The 17,660-nt window shown below is 44.7% G+C and overlaps 1 protein-coding gene across 8 annotated transcripts in view; it reads right to left on the bottom strand.

Moving 5' to 3' along the window:
• Positions 1-17,288, bottom strand: part of Tnr (tenascin R) — a 421,034-nt gene extending 403,746 nt beyond the window's left edge. For all 8 annotated transcript variants that reach the window (XM_039090392.1, XM_063272049.1, XM_039090391.1 and 5 more), the window contains exon 1: positions 16,748-17,288. The gene's annotated coding sequence lies outside the window, so the exon portion shown is untranslated. The remainder of the gene's footprint in view (positions 1-16,747) is intronic.
• Positions 17,289-17,660: the final 372 nt, after the last annotated feature.

Below are 17,660 nucleotides of genomic sequence, written 5' to 3'. Positions count from 1 at the left end.
AGTCTAGCTTCTTGGGAGACCTGTTATGGTTCAGAAGTCTCACCTAGAAGCCTCAAAGTCTATGTGCTGACACCCTGTCCTTTGTGATTGCTCCAGTGTGGCTCCATCACTCTGTATCCCAGCCCAGGACCAGCCCACAGAAGATAAGCAAGGAAGACAACAATAAAGATTCTTGACTTGCTGTGAAATGACCCTTCCATGGCATTGATCTCTTTGTCTACAAAATGGGGAAATTGAATGGTATACTTCTCAATATTTTTGTGGATTCTAGAATCTTAGCCATCAACTTGATTGCATTTGGAATCTTTTAGGAGATATAATTTTGGGTGTGTTGATTTCCAGAGAGGTTTAACTAAGGAAGGAAAGCTCACCCTAACTGTGATCAGCACCAACCCATGGGCTGGGATCCTAGAATAAATAAGATAGAGGAAGTGAATGGAGAACACATTATTACAAAGGGACTGCTTGGGGAGTCATGACAGCTCATCACATCTCATACATGGTTAGGGAGCATGAAAAAATGAACACTAGTGTTTATCTCCCTTCCTCCTTTATTTTAAGTCCACAGCCCCAAGCCATGGGACCATGTTGCACACAATCTTTCTATGCCAAAAGACCTAATCTTGATAATTTCTCACAGGCATGCCCAAGGGATTAAGTTGACAGTCAATATTAACCAGCACACAAAAGTTCAACATTTTACAGGTTAAAGACAGTGAGAAAAGCCAGAAAATCTGTGACTTTCAAGACAAAGAAAAATCTAACAAGTTCATGACACAAAGTCAATGGAAAATAATGGGTTATAGATAATAATAATTGCCCCGTGATGCAAAGAGTTGGTCAAACACGCACACACACACACACACACACACACACACACACACACACACACACCACATGATGGGGAGTCCTGAGATTGGGGAACATGAAGGTTCTGGGAACTTTGATGATATGTGGAGTGCCTTTAAAAGGGTAGCTGTAGATGCCTTAAGGAGTGAAGACAGCATAGAGTAGAATTAGGATCAGCTGCATATACAATTCAGTTCTGCTGTAGATGGGAATTATGAAATGAGGTAGAGATGAGACGCAGAACCAAAGAAGACTTCATTTTCTCAGAAAAGGACATTATCAGAGCTCCTTCCTCCCCTTCTTAGGAAGAGAAAGTAATGAGAAAGGAACGGTAATGACTACAAAAGCCAATTCTTTGGAGACCATGGAAAAGCAGGACCATGGCACTTCTAAATGAACAGGGTGGACTTTGGTCCATAAAGAATAGTCTTGAAGGAAGGCATGGGAGGGCCTACTTGTAAAGTGCAAGGTAGAGATTTAAAAGAATGAGCAGATGAGCAGGCTGTCCCTCTAAAAAGGAGACATAAAAATCATGAAAGTGAGAGTTAACTCACCAGAGCATGGAGAGATTGCCAGGGAGTTTCTAGTGCTCATTTGGGAGTTATGGTCTTTGCTGTGATAACAGGGAGTAGGACACCAATTCTCTTCATGGGGTTTACTTGTTTGGATATAAGAGAGTAGACGGAGAGCCAGCAGTTGGGTTTAAACAGGCAGGAATTTTGCAGGGTGAGCATGGGGGAAAAATCCAGAAAGGTTTTGAGGTTATTGATTGATGATCATGACTGATGCTATTATCAAGCTCTGGTAAAGTGAGTTACTGGTGAACAATGGATGCTGGAGACCAGCAAAGCCAGGGGCTGGAGAACTAAAGCCAGACATGAAAAAAAGGTGAGCCACCAGCATGAGAGGCTGGACTCGGCACCACAGAGAAGTGCAGAGAGTGTCACAGTCAAGGTTAAGGGTAAGGCCATGGGGCCATCACATGCAATCCTGTGCTGACCTCTCTCTGCTTTCCTGACCTTACGTTTCATCGGTCCTTTTGAGGACACAAGAGATGGTTTTCTAACGGGCATGATTTAAGATACTCTACAACAGACCTGTCACCAAAATTGTCCCCTCAGAGGTCTATATCTGGTTTTTGACATTTGCTATTAAAGCTTCTTTCTTTTCTTGCTTGCTGCTTTCCATAAGTGCTACCACCTAACCTATTAATTCCTTATCAATCATTTATGTATAGGTGTAATTTAGTGCTCAGAGCCTTTCAAGTAAGACAGTGGCTGGCTCAGATTTTAATAGGCTACGAGGCAGGACATTTTGAGGAAGGAACTGAATATTCAATCTTGTGAAGCATGTTAATGGGGAAAGAAGGGACATCATCTGACCACCTACTATGTGCTAAGGTCTGTCCATGAGAGTTGCATGAGTGATTCTTTTGCAATGCCCCTCTTTCCTCCTATTTATAACAGGAAGGGCTAGAAAGAAATACCTGCTATTGACCCAAGTTCAGTATTATTGAGAGGGGAAACCAGGGTCTAGATCAGATCTACAGAGCCAGGCAGAGAAGTCCACATCAGAGGAGAAGAATTCACAGATAAGCAGAGACAATGAGACCCACTCAGAGGAAGCCACTCTACTTGCCCTCCAGCTTCTTCCCTGAGGCTCTTATGTTGTAGGTGTGCCTGGCTTTGCATCTGCTTAAGAGGTTCCTCTTTGGTGATGTTTGTGTCTCACTGTGTGTATTTTTTAAATAATAATTTAAATTTTTATTAGGTGTTCAACCACAGGGTAAACACTAGCATTTGAGTTACTGACACTCAGATCAATAGTGAAACATTTTCTAGAACAGGGCCGCTGGCATGGGAGCCTCCGGCCTTACCATCTTCCTCAGAGAGAAGGGGTTGAGTAAACAAACTGGAAACTTTTCTTCAATAACTCACAGTTAAAGGAAACAGAATGAGCATTCAAGGCTTCTGGTGTGAGAGCTCCTTTTTCCCCTCACCCCCTCCCACATGCTCACTAAACAGTCTTGTCTTTAACTTATGTGATACCAATCACAGTGTTGCCATTTTCTGAGGACACTGGAGGGATCAGCATGGAAGGCTGAAAATTGGCCCCTTGTTGTTAAAGTGTGAAGAGCCTTCTAGCAAAGGGAGGGGCCTGGAGGCTCTGCAGCCTCCTCCCCACCTCAACCCCCGCCACACACACATACAACATCTCCCCAGTCCACAGTCTCTGGTTTAGAGACAATGCAGAAGAGATGTGGTTCATATAAAAGAACACCTCAATTGTGGGTAGAATTTGGTTAAGCTGTGCCTTTTGTTCTCTTATGAAAGAGGTGACAAGCTTGCATGAACAACATAGTTTCAGATTTCACAGCTAAAGTTCTCCACGCTGTTGGCAATTTTCCTTCATGCATATTGTGAGAGTAAAGATGAATCAAGTCTCCTTCAGCAACATAATCTCCCATCATCCCCATGACCACCCAACCATGACCCAGTACTGCTCCTCAAACCACAGCACCTTAGTAGCCACCCCGTCCGTGCTGCAAATCCTTAACACAAATAGTCCACATACCACCTCCTTTACAGAAGCTAAGGGAAGTGAGTCTTTCTCCCTCCCTCCCACCCTACACCGCCCTCCTACAACACATTGCTCCCTTAGGCATTAGCATCTCACACAGTGAGGAAGTTACCTAGATGTACCTTTCTCCCAACTTGATCCAGACAAGATGCTTCTCCTAGACAAAGAACCAACTCATAATCTAGCCACTGGCAGAGTTGCTGGCTCAGAGCCAGCCTTGAGCAACCCGTGGCTGGAACAGACAATCCTGGAGGAAGAATCACTCCCTCATTGAATCATTCAGCCAGATTCTACTGCTCACGGACAGTTCAGGACAGGGAATGCAACTATAACATAAAGTCCAGCTCTTAAAGAGTGCATTCTACAGGGAGGAAACAGATAATAAACAGGAAATCATAGATAGATGTCCTATGTTGATGGGTGATAAACTTGTTAAAAGAAAATAAAATGGAAGGCTGCATGGACAGCTGTTATGGGAGCAGGCTTCTCCTGGGATGACACTTGAGGTGGATGACCTGCTGGCCTCATGGCATTAGTTCTGATGCAAAGGAGGGGGCTAGGTTCTTGTGGAGGTGCTGCCGTGAGGAGGTTGGATGGAGACAGCCTATGCTACCCAAGCCACAGGAGATAGTCTCATTACAGAAATTCAGCACTAATCTGTCAAGGGGCTACCTTGGAAATACTGAAAATAAAAGAAGGGGGGCAAATCCTCTAATGATGCCCCCGGCCCTGTCTGTAACTCATGGAGCTGTTGCAGTGTCTTAGGGAGTCAGTTCTGTCCTCTAGGCACAGACAAGTGAGTCTTTTGACCATTGTAATTTTGCTGGTCAGCTCAATCCCAGCGCAAGAAAGAGGGCTATACATAATTAAACAGTACAAGGTCAGGCTACCGTGATCTCCATTCTGCGACATATTACCTGTACCACCTTGGACAGTTCACTGAAAGTCTAGAAATAAAGTAAATAAATGGTCACATTGTTGAATTTTGAAAATATGTGTGTGTGTGTGTGTGTGTGTGTGTGTGTGTGTGTGTGGCATTTGTCCATATCTATGTGCAAGGACTTCCGCTATATCTATATCAAGTGTACCCGTGCTGCACTCACTTGGAAATCACAAGAGGATCCTGATCTATCACTCTCCACCTTATTCCCTTGACACAAGTTTGGCGCAAAACTAATTGCCAGCAAGCCCCAACCATCATCCTGTCTCTGCACAACCCCCACCAGTCCTGGGGCTATGGACATGCCTCATTCCCAAAAGTTTCTACCCAGAGCCTGATACAAGAACTAAATACCAGCCTCAGGCCAGCCCTGTCCTCAAGCATGTCTACTCTGGGATGAGCCTGCTTTTGACTCCATTTCCACCGTGTCTGTCACATGGTAGGTGGCTAGGAAGCAAGGAACTACCTACCTACCTCTTTATCCCACTCCCTGCTATTGTCTCCACTCCTTGATGCAGGGCAGGGACGACGTGGCTGAGCTACCATTAAGCAGTTCTGTACCCCAGACAGCATTACCTGTCTTCCCCTTAGCCTTCTGGGGGTCCTGGCTGCCACTGCTGCTCGATTAATAGCCTCAAAAGGAACAAATTGAGTAAAGTGACACCTGTCATCCCCCCACCCCCCAATCCCTAAGCTGCATCAATCACTTGGGACTCCACTGTGAGAATCTCATCTTGCACAATGTCAGTTTGGAGTGGAAAGGAACATTCCACACACAAAGGGCTGGTTACAAAAGTGTCCCAGATGATCCCCAGGTGGCTAAGCCACGAGGTGAGGGAGGTTCTGTCATTGGATAAGAACTGCCTTCCTGTGAGGCTGCATGAAGGAGAGGTTTCCTTATCTCTCGGAGTTAGGGAGTTAGGTGGTGTTTTGTTTAAAAAACAAACAGTCCACAAAGGTCAAGAGTCGCAATGACTGCTCAGTGCCCCAGAGGGAAAGGGCAGCTGCTGTGGTCTTCCTTTCAACTAAGGATTGACTCTGCAGCTGTCTGTGTCACTCAAAGAACCAGGGGATGCTACCATGTTCCCAAGTGAAGCAGAGACAGCATAGTCAGTAAGAACTAAGGGTCTGGGTTCAAATACAGGTTCTTCGAACTGTGTGATATTCAGGAAAATCAGAAACTGTGTGCTTTGTTTTCCCCCTGGAAAATGGGAAGGACAATAACACCACACTCAAAGGCAATAACCAGGCAGACTGGTTTATGTTCACACAAGAAATACTGGAGCCTGGTGGGAATTCTTGCTAACAATGACTGTGCTCCTGAACAGTGGGCAGAGACATCTGTGGCTCTAGCTGGTGATTCATAAACCCAGGGCACCATGAATATCTACTTCCAACATGTCTAGCTGTCACTCCCCAGGCATCCTATATTGTCACTGGCAGGGACCTACATAAGCTAGTAGCTAAGCCTGATTCCAGAGTAAGGTGTGAAACTTCAAACAAGAAAGATGTCCTTCCCCTGATGGGGAATCCCTTCAGCAACTTGTGACCTTAAGAACTAAGACAGAGGGCTGGAGAGATGGCTCAGTGGTTAAGAGCATGAACTACTCTTCTAGAGGTCCTGAGTTCAAATCCCAGCAACCATATGGTGTCTCACAACCATCTGTAATGAGATCTGATGCCCTCTTCTGATGTGTCTGATAGGTACTCAAATATAATAAATAAATAAATATTTTTTTAAAAAACTGAGAACAGTGTGGTTCAAGATGCATGAGCTGAGTGTCTTCTCAATAATCACAGAGTCCCAAGATAGCTCCATATTTCAGAGTCTGAAGATGTCAAGTGGTCTTCTATGGTCTCTCTGTGTAATGTGAACATTACACAGGACCCTGCTTGGAGAGCAGAGAAGCAAGGGGAGAGTGAGCATACAGAGGTCACCTGTCCACTTTCTCTGAAACATCTAGCCACAAAGGAGGTTGATGACGGGCATCCCAACAAGGCCTGTATGCTACGGGAAGTCACTGCACTCTGCCCAGGGTTTGATTTTCTTCCTTCATGGTCCCTAAGAAGAGAGAGTGGCTGTCCTCCATTCTCACTACATGAAGCTGATAAAATACAAATTAAAAAAGGAGATGATAGGGATAGGGGGTGGGGACAACACATTCTTACTTTGCATTTTAATCACTCAGGCACTGTGCCTCAGACCATTTTTGATGGTCTGATAGTGTTTTCTACCCTACCTCTTATTCAGTTTCTGTCAGGCTCCATATCAACAGTACCTGGTCCTTCTTCCAGAATAGTCCACCCTGTCCCTCCTTCAAATGGAGGGTGACCCAGGAAGAAATCTATACCCTAGGTATAGTTTCCTGCCTTCTTCATAATCAAGTTCAGAAGAGCATGAAGATTTTTCCCTCTCAGGGAAATGGTGCTCCAGGAAGCTATAATGTTGCCTCTAATTTTTCTTATGTTAGGACACTGACAGGTCCTCAAGATGAAAGTGACCCCCTACTTCTAACCCTTCGCATGAAGAGAAGCACTCTCTTGTCTGGTCAGAGAAACTGCTGCATCAGGTGTTAGCCCAGGCTTTTCTGAACAGTAAGGTTTCCTGGCTGAAGAAGAGAGATCGATGTTCTTATAGAAGAACTGAATTCTAGCTAGACAGTGGTAGCACACATCTGTAATTTCAGCACTTGGGAGGCAGATCTCTGAATTCAAGGTCTACAGAGCAAGTTCCAGGTCAGCCAGGGCTACACAGAGAAACCCTGTCTCAATAAAGCCAAAAAAGTAAAAATTAATAGTAATAGTAATAGCAATGATGATGATGATGATGATGATGATGATGATGATGATGATGGTGATGATGGTGATGGTGATACCTGAGTTCTGTTCATTTCAGGTAACTGTAACTCCAGCCCCAGGGGATCTGACTCCCTCCTCTGGCCACCATGGGCTCCTGCACCCATGTGAATGCTCATACACATATACATATACTTTAAAAAGTCAATAAACCTTATAAAGAAGAGAGAGATGGTTCAACACTGACTGCCTGGAGGCTTTTGCTCCTGAAGCCAGGCTAGGATCACATGGTGCATCTCCAGCCTGGAAAGAGAAAATATGTCAAGGCAGTCTGAGCCCTTAATCCTCTCCCTTAAAATGCTATCTTCCCTGCTGTAGGCATTCCTGCCAGCTGAGAACTCCATGGATTGAAGCCCCTCAGTACCTAAGGGCTGTCATAAGTTTCCTTTTGGAAATTGGCATCTTCATGAACACAGTCAACAATTCAGAGAGGCAGCAACTATTTGCCACATCCCAAGTGAGAGGAAGCGAAGGCTCTGAGAAGTCAAATGGTTTCCCCCAGACAACTCGGGGATTGCTGACAGAGCCAGGATGTGACTTCTGTCAGGCAGAGTTTCACGGGGTTGCCATACGCCCAACACACATGGCAAGAAAGGCAGGGCCTGACACACAGAGCACAGGGCTCAACTGGGCTTTGCCATTGTATCCCATCTGGAGCTATGAGAAGCAGAAACCGGCAGCTTCCAAAGCAGATGAAAGCAAACCTTTCTCAAATTGTTTCATTGAAAGCCAGACTCCTGACTGTTTGAAGCTGCTTGATTTGGGCAACGCTTCTGCCTGCCCATGCCATTCGCCACTGTTTTTAAACAGCCCTGCGTGATAAGGGGAGTGCGCCTTTGCTGGGTGGCCATCTGAAGATGCTCAAGGGACCTCTGTCTCCCTTGCCTTGCTGCTGGCTCCAGAGCCATAGCAGCTGGCTCTTGAAAGAGTTGGGGGTGTGCACCCTCAGCTGGAAGCAGGCAAAAGGCCCTGGGCTGATCTGCACCTAAAGCAGATACAGATGAAGTCTTTTGCTTTTATAGTGAGTTTCACCAGCATTAAACTTCATTTATATCTCTATAAATATATACGGCTTTGAGCGGGAGGCTTGATGGCTGGCTTTATAAGTTCCATCTCTCTGTGGCACAGCCTGGGTCACCGTGAGGGGAAATCCCCTTTATCCATGGCACTGGCCTCTTTGCTTTTCAACACATAGTCATTTGCAAGGCCCTCATCTGCTATTCAGGACCCTGTCCCTCTGCCCAGCTGGACACCCACATTACTAGCACAGGACAAACATAATTCTCTGGCCCTGGGGCTGCTGGCTCTTCTGCTTGCCCGCACCTTCACCCCTGCTCACAGCTGGCCAGCTGTCAGAGGAGGTGAAGAGGAGATGGTACTGTCAGCTGACTCCCTCCTCCCCACCTGTCCCTTGACCAGTCACTGCTGTTGACCTTGGCATTGACACATCCACAGGGGACATTGTGAGACACTTACACAGGACAGGCAGGCAAACCCTAGCTTAGTAAAGTGTGTGTTCTACAGAAATCTGTTTAGATAAATAGTCCATCCACACCGTTGGTGCTCACAGCTACATGGTGTACATTACTCCGTCAGGCAAGCAGCGGCTTCTCTCCTGATTCACTTGAGGAGATAAATTCAAGGTAATCTATATAAACCCAAGGCTTTAAAATTGCACACCATCAAAAAATTCAAACAATTACGAGAACCCAGCCAGGAGGTGGCTGTTAGATGCTCTTCTTATGGAAAACATAATTATAAAGGAAGGGAAATGTTTCATAAATAAAACTCAGAATGGCAGAAGAACCTGGAGGGAGGGGATAGGAGGAAGAAAGAAAGGCAAAGGCTTGAAGTCTCCAGCAGAATAGGTCTCAAACCCATAGTGTCTCCTTAAGGTTCAAATTAACTTTGGTCTGGTACAATTTCTCCATAATTAATTGTCAAAAGGCATCTTTCAGATATTTTTAAATATCAGCCTGTTCTCATTTTTTTTGTGCTAAAAGAAAAAAAAAATATAGCCCAATACATACCCCTAAAGTCAAAGTGATGTGAAACAAGGGTGGCCTAGCCCATTAGCACTTGAGAAGGGTATAAAATCCAGGTCAACCCAGATAATTGTTTGCTTATTAAGATGTCAGTGACCCAGGGCCTGTACAGTCTGAAGGTCACATGAAATAGCACGTGATACATTGTCCTTAAGGAACAGGTTCTATATCTGCACTGTCCTAGGCACTGGGGCTTGCTCCTTACTCAATTCTCACATGAACTCCTTCTAGATAGCGTGATAGTATCTACAGTTCCGTAAGGCTGATGGAGGTGAGGAAGATAAGGAATCTCAGACTATAATAGATTCAGTAATTGCCCAAAGTCATCATAGGTCAGGATGTGGTAGAGCAGTAACTTAAAGCCAAGTTTCCAAGTCTGTGTTTCTTGCTGCTTTGTGTGCAGATACGTTTATTCATGAATACACCTATCCAAGTCTGTATGTATGTGCATGTATGTGTGAAGTCCAGGGGTTTTCTCAATTGCTCTCCACCTTCTTCTGGAGACAAAGTCTCTCTCACTGGCCCAAAGTTTGCTTACTTGGCTGGACTGACTGTGTAGTGAGCGCCAGAGATCCTCTTGCCTTACTCCACAGGGCTGGGATCGCAAGGTTGCCACCGCATCCTGCTTTCTACATGGTGTTTTGGATTGAACTCGGGTCTCTTCTTGTACAACAAATCTTTTAAAGAATAAGCCGTCTCTCCGGTTCCTGAAAGGTATAGCCCAGGCTAGCCTCAAGTCTGTGATACCTCCGGTCTTTACCTTGTTAGCATTGACCTACTGGTGTATGCCCCCACAGGCTTTTGCCCTGTGGGCTCCGTACATGTGTAACTCAAAGTGAAAGAAAGCAGAGGCAAGCCACAGTCTGGAGAGGAATATGAGCTTAGTCCATGGTTCAAACCAGCCCTGTGCCTATTGGCCTGAGGCAAACTAACCCCTCTGAACCTTTCAGCTTCCTTCCCCTCCTCCATGCATTCTCTTTCACAATCATCATAAGGGTTCGAGTTTGGGGGTCTCCCCTTTTCAATTGGCTGGGAAAGGTTCTCCTTGTTGTTCTGACTCCAGGGTTGCAAGGATTAAATAAGAGAATGACTATGCAACATCCTCACAGTGAATCTCATGGAACAACTTTAGCCTGAGAGTAGATGAACTTAAAACTGTGACAACCAAGTGAGATATAACACTGCAGGGCCTGGGTCAGAGCCAAGCAAGCCATGAACACTTCATAAATCATGGCTCTTATTACTAAACAGGGGAACAAGTGTGGAAACTCTTATACTTTAGCTGAGCAAATCATCTGAGGCCACAATGCCTCAATTTCCTTATCTGTAAAATAGGGATAATATTCATCATCATGTTTAGCCAACCAAATGATACAGAGTATTAAAAGTGTTTATTAATTGCAAAATAAAAGCATGTATCAAAGACATTCTCCACAGCAAGTACTTGACTAAGACACATAGTTAATATTCATTGAGTGGTGGCTAATCTTATAAGCAGTCAATAGAAAGATACAGGCAGCTAGAGCCCCAGAAATGAAATTTTTTTCAGCTAAATTTGGATCATAGGCCAAATTCCAGATTAGAGATTTTGTTAAATTGCTGTCAGGTCCTAACCACCCTGGTTGCTACTGTCCGGGTGTCTTCTTTTTTGTCTCTTTCACACCATGTAGTATGACAGGAACACATGCCCATCTCCTGGGTCTTGATAATGGCCTTTTACTGAATCATCTGCAGCCAATTCATGGATGTCTGTTACACCATTCAAGTGATCTTGGAGGTGCCCTTCCTGAAAGGGTGATCACGGTAGCACTTCAGAATACTGTAATGAGTCTGTGGACTCCCTTGTGCAGACCCCAGAAGCCGCTCTGCCATTAGGACCTTGGTCTTAAACTGCACCGTCCAAAGCTCAAGCAGAAGGAATGTGCCTCTTCCTCCCTCCTGGAACCTCTCTGGGATACAGCGGGGGCACTTCAGGGGATGGAGATTTAGGACTCCAGTTCACTTACATATACCAGTGACACCTAAGCATGGGAACCAGGCCCGGGCCATTCATATGCACTAGCTCCATGTAGCCTCTCCAATTTGCTTCTAGGAACTACCTGTCCAGGCTTATCAGGAAAGGGAATGATTTTAACTCATATAGATAGATAGATAGATAGATAGATAGATAGATAGATAGATAGATAGATAGATAGACAGGCAGGTAGATAGATATAGATATATAGATATATATGTTGTAAGAAGGAAGGAAATTCTGATGCCTCCTATAAAATGAATAAATTTTTAAAATATGTCATACTTTGGGACAGGTAGTGGGGAGTCCAGAGAGATATCTCAGAGGATAAAAGTATTCAGCCTGATGGCCTGAGTTTGATTCTTGGGACCCACACAGAAAGGCTGCATGGGGAGATACATCAACATCAGTAGCCCATCACTCCTATGGCAAGATGGGAGGTGGAGATGGGAGAATCAGTCAGAGGCTCACAGGCTGGAGTACGCTGTATGAGAGAAACAAACAGAGATCCTGCTTCAACAAGGTGGGAGGGAGAACTCCCATAGTTTTCTCTGACCTCTATATGTGTACCATGGACTGTATGCCCCCTCATCCTCTCCATACACACGTGCTAATAATAAATATAATAATTTGTAAGTGTGGGATACAAAAGAAGAAAATTAGATGATTTCATCTGTATGATGTACCTAGATCCGACTTGCAAAGTGGCAAAGATTGGGGAAGGAGGAAATCGAAGTTATTATCAGAGTTTCAGTTTTGGGTGATGAATTGGTGTGAATGTGTGTGCTGGTTGTGGTTACACAGTAAGTGAAAGCATGTAGGCCACTAAATTAAAGTCACCCAAATGATAGATAGATAGATAGATAGATAGATAGATAGATAGATAGATAGATAGATAAATGTAATTTGGGGGACATAAAAATATGCAAAGCAAAGAGAATATGGCAGTTAAGATCTTTTGGTCTATTTGCCAACTGATATACACTTTACTCCCTATGGTAAAGATGTATCAGTACAGTTCTAGCCAAAAATAACATTCAAGACAAAGCTTTATTGAGCCCTGCAAATAGATTTGAAACAACTTTCTTACACTCCCTCTTGCCCTGCTCTAAAGACATGCGATGCTACTTAGGTGGCAAATCTCATCTTTATCAGAGAATCAAGAGCAAGATAAAGCAGTGATGACTTCTGCCAGGTCATCCACTCCAAGTGCCTTTGGGGACATCATTCACTTTTTGAAATTTTGCACAAACTTCTACCTATATTTAGGGAGTCTGCCCTTTGGCCATCTTTTAGGTCTTCATACTGTATAGCTTAGCAACTTACACTGTCCATTGTGGGATATCATTTGAGAGAGATGACCCAGGACCCTTTCTGTAGAAGAGCTGGCTTGATATATTCTTTGGGAAGGTGAATTCAAAAGGACAAATTTTCAAATAAGGGAGGCAGAGGGCTTAGCTATTTACTGACCATGTAAATGGATCTATGACCCACACAGACAAATTTTGAGGACTCTCATATGCTGATTGATCTGGCAGAAACTTCTTAGTTGAAGACCTCAGGTTCGATTGTGTACAGTGCCTCAACTCTAACCAGTTGTCCTTAGAGTAGAGATAGAATAAAGAGAATTAGCAAGATGCCAAGATACATGATACTACACACACACACACACACAGAGAGAGAGAGAGAGAGAAACAGAGAGAGAGAGAGACAGAGAGACAGAGAGACAGACAGAGAGAGAGAGAGAAACAGAGAGAGAGACAGAGAGAGAGAAACAGAGAGAGACAGAGAGACAGAGAGACAGACAGAGAGAGAGAGAGAGAGAGAGAGAGAGAGAGAGAGAGAGAGAGAGAGAGAGAGAGGTGTTGGGGGAGATCTGCACAAACAAAAATATTTAACAAAGTCACCACAAAGCTTCTGAGGACTCCATCATTTCTTAACAATGAATGGGAAACTGCACTTATTACTGGTGCAAGAAGCCACAGATGGAAACAAGTTGGGTGGAGTGTCGCTGGATAGAACTGGATAGATATAGGTACATGAGGCCAACATAGTTTCTGGTTTTAAAGCCACTCTTAAATAATGAGGATAAATGCACATACCCCACCCAGGTCTTTGTGAATGAAACTGGATTTCATGGTATAAGGCTTTCACTGTGAACTAGCTTTCTTTTCTGTCTCTACTAAGCTCATATGGGTACTCTTCCCTCAGCTCATTTTTGGGAGACCAGTCAAAGTCACTCATGGCTAGAAACCTAAAACTTAATTCTATGTGTTTAATAATGATTCCCATCTCATATTCCTGAGTAGTACCATCAAATGAACTCAAATTATCTCAAAGGCAGAAGCTTGCAGGGTCTTCTATTTGGACCTAATTGTTGCCTTCCATATACACAATTGAAATGACTATTTTCTACCACCGTGACAAGAAGCTGAGATGTAGAACATACCCTCCCCTCCCCTTTCCCGCCATCCATCTAGAATCAGTAAACTTAGAGCCTGAGATGTCCACCTGGAAGCGCGAGATCCACATAACACATTTACCATGTAGTGCAATCAGCATATTTCTATTGCACAGTGCAGCCACTTGAGCTGTGATGGTAGCATTGAACAAGCAAAGGGATTGTGGAAGAAAAAGGTTGATTGGAAAGAAGCAGGCAGGAACTTTTGTATATTTTATTTGGGGTAAAAGTCAAATATTCATTTGACACAGTTTCAAAAACCTCTAATCCAAGTAGTTACCTTCTGTCCATTTTGTTGCACACAAATCATATCTCAATTATAAAAAGGAATGGTTACACATTTGAGGTAGAAAACGATCATGTATAGTGATATATACAGAGAATAAAGCAGGATTCTGGCTTTATCCTTCCCTACATCTTTTCCTAGCATGTCTTACTTCTCTACGTCTCAGAAGCAGCCTAGCAAAATTTCTTTTGTTCAATAAGGGAAAGACAGATGTGAGTATACAGTAACCTTCTCTCCAGAATCCTGGCAGGTGTGAGAGAAGAGGCTTCTGGGAAAGTAGAGGCTTTTTGTATATAGTGGGTTTGTGCCATTCTCCACTCCTTTAAGTGGTTCCTGGTCCTTGGTCATCCTCCTCCATCCCAAACCACCCAGGATTCAATGAAGGTGGTCCCATGAAGGGTCTCATGTCAGGAAAACCAACAAACATTCCAAACTTTTACATCTATGGCAATGGGCTCTAGGAAAAGGGCCTCTATCTGGCATTCTGAGGTAAAGGGAATGTGAACACTGGATATACGACTTCAGTTCATCCTGGAGGCTGGAAGCCCAGGGACTTTTGTCACCATAAGCACAGAGAGCTCTTTACTTGGTTTCTGGGCATCACCAGCATGGTAAGATGTCTGGTTGATTCTCATTCTTTCCCAGGGAGAGCCCACAGTTTCACAGTGAATGTACTAACAAGCTTTGCTTGTACATATGCATCTGCGGGGTGGCGGGGTGGCATGTTCTCACTGTCCCACATGAGCGCTTCTGCACTTACAGGTGAGGAGATTAGAACATCAGAAGTTCTGCTTCTGCTTTTGCCATCCAGTGCTTGGCTTTTCTGCTTAAAAATGGACCCAGTAATGTTACGGGCCACTTTTTCCGAGAGAATTTAGGAGCATTAATAAGATAATTGTGACATCTGTAACAAATGGCATCTTTAAGAGAGGCTCTGCGGCAAGGGCACAGCTTTTTTAAGCATTCAGGGCCATGTGACACAGAAATCCATCCACCTGCTGATACAAACTGGGGGGGGGGTGTGTGAAGGAAAGGCTGGAGTATGAATGAATCTCTGTCGGTTTCTGATTCTCTAAAGTTGCATGTTTCAACCTTTTTCTACCATTACAACCTCTGACATCTCTCTTTCTATCTCTACAATCTACTCTCTGCCATTCATTTTAAAGTCACACTGAAGTTTCTAGATCTGATGTTAATAGGCACAGGGTGAGGGTGGTGAGAAGGAAGATGGGACTCTTTCTTTCAGAACTGTATCTCCCACCTAGGAGGTTCCCACAATCCAAAGTGGAGAGACTTTCCTCATCTTGGAGAAAAGCCCAGGATTTTGAATTAAATACATAACATAAAACAACTCAGGAAGGAGGTCAGTGACTAACTCCACATACCCACCCCTCCCAACTCCATTAGGTAAAGGGTGGGTGGAACCTCAAAGGGTTAGGAGCCAACCAAGTTGAGGCTTTATCTTGCAAGAAGCTGCACAACCCTCTTGGGATACTGATTCCAAGGAAACTTTGGTGATTGAAGAAAGCCCCCAAGGCCACTTGTTGAGTAGCTACATGCAGTAGGCTTAAATAGAACTGGGGACATAAGGGCAGGCATGTAGTATCTCTAAGGAAAAAAACAAGATAGGTAGAAGTAACTTATTGAAAGTATTTAGAGAGAGAGATGGGGGATGGAGGAGAGGGAGGAGAAAAAGATAGAGACAGAGAGGCAGAGAGAGAGAGAGAGAGAGAGAGAGAGAGAGAGAGAGAGCACAATAGAATTTAGTAATGTTTAGTATCCCATCTGTGGAGCCCCCCGAGTCCCTGGGTGGGAGTTAGAGGAGAGACTTTCACTTTTGGGCCAGTCTGTGTTTTCTCCTGACTCTCTAGACAAGTGAAGACAAACCCTTTCCTCTGGGTTGTTTGTCATTGACAAATGCCCCCAGGAAATAGGGGAGAATAGACTTGTTTCCTCTTTCTGAACAAGGATAACAGAAAAGTGGATGGTATTCCCTGCCTGCTTACAAATGTAGTGTAGTTCTAATCAGCCAGCCCTTGCCAGGCTGAGTATTTGCCTTGAAGCATGAAATTAGAGACCTCAGCCCCAAATTTACCCCCAGCCTGGGGCTAACCTGTTGCACCTGCCCACCATGAACCAGGAAAGGAAGAAAAGGGTCAGGATAGGCTGTTACCACAGCAAGAATCCAGGTAATCCTGGGAGGAAATGGCATTTTAAAATACTGGCTCTCCAAGCTCCCTCCTGGAAGCACAACTTTTAACTCTACCTCCACTCCTATCCCCCGGGCTTGCCCTGTAACACTTTCCACCACCTATGCCTGGCTATGAAAGAGTTAATTAAAGAAAATCCAGGACTCTTTTCCCCAAACCCTCCCTCTCAGCTACATATATAAAGGACAGCCTCACACTGAGACTAGCACAATTACAAGCCTGCTAGCTCCGACCTCACCTGTCTTATGCAACAGTGCACACACATACATTTGCTCAGGCTCACTCCCAAGGCCAAGGTCCACATCCCCCTCTAATTCGGTAGACACAGTTTTGCGCCTTTCTCCTTTCTTTTCTCCCTAAGCAGAAGCCAGCTTTACCAGCAGCCTAAAGAGATGTAACCTTATAGCCAGATGGCTTGAAGAACAGACATGCATCTAATCGCTCTCCGTGGTGCTGAAATCTCGCTAGCAAGGAAACAGAGGAGCGCAGTACTCCTCCGGACTTACCCAGGTTGGGGGGTGGGTAGCCGGAGAGCGAGAGCAGCTTCCTAGGCAGAGAATTCTTGTCTGTTCGAGCTGGAGCCAGCTGATGCGCTCACCTAGAGCGCCCACCTCTCTCCCTCTCTTCCCTTCCTCTTTTTACTGAGAGGCAGAGAGAAGGCTTCACGAAAGAAACGAAACGGCAGCTGGTAGGTAGGTCTACCAGTAGAAGGAGAGAAGAGGCAACCAAAATAAGACCAAAAAGTCAGATGGCTTTACTCCACTCGTGGTAATTTCTTGGGTTAGGGAGGTCTTCTTCTTTCCCTGTCTCTGAGGCTGTTCGGCTCTGTCTCTGCGTGTTGAGCCAACAGCCTTAGCACAGTCCGTTCCTGCCTCTGACGTGAACGAGATGAGGAAGTCTGGGACCGCTCTGCTGTCTCTCACAAGCTCTCTCTTTTCCCCTCTTACTGAAATTTCAGCAGCATATTTTTTTAAGCTGTTTTCCCCAGTCTTCTACAAGTAGCCCCCTAGTGGACAGAAAAGCAACGCGTCTTTGGTTCTCTTGAGCAGCCTGAGTTCAGGCACAGGCATCGCCCCGCACCCACAAACTCTTGCAGGCTGTTTTTTCTACAGAGCCAAACAGTCCTGGATGGAGACAGAGACTTCCCTCTGGTAAGCAGATAGGAAGACAGAGGGACAATCAGGGCCTCCTGCAGATCCTTTTCCTGTGGTTGCAGTAGGAAAATAGTATATGGTATTGGGGACAGGGGGGTGGGATGTCTTTAGGATAAATGTTTTGGAACAAGTTTAGTTGTGAGGGTCTCAAGTGGTTTAAAACCCCCAAATAAATCCAAAAAACTCAACTGACAGTCAAGTGAGAGCTAAGTATACATCTCCAGCCCAATTCAAGAACAAGGATTGCCTACCTAAAGAGGCAGGC

The sequence above is a fragment of the Rattus norvegicus genome, chromosome 13 (genome assembly GCF_036323735.1).
Source record: "Rattus norvegicus strain BN/NHsdMcwi chromosome 13, GRCr8, whole genome shotgun sequence".
NCBI classification, from domain to species: Eukaryota; Metazoa; Chordata; class Mammalia; order Rodentia; family Muridae; genus Rattus; species Rattus norvegicus.
The sequence above is the reverse complement of the archived record's forward strand: the minus strand, read 5'-3'. Positions and strand labels throughout refer to the sequence as shown.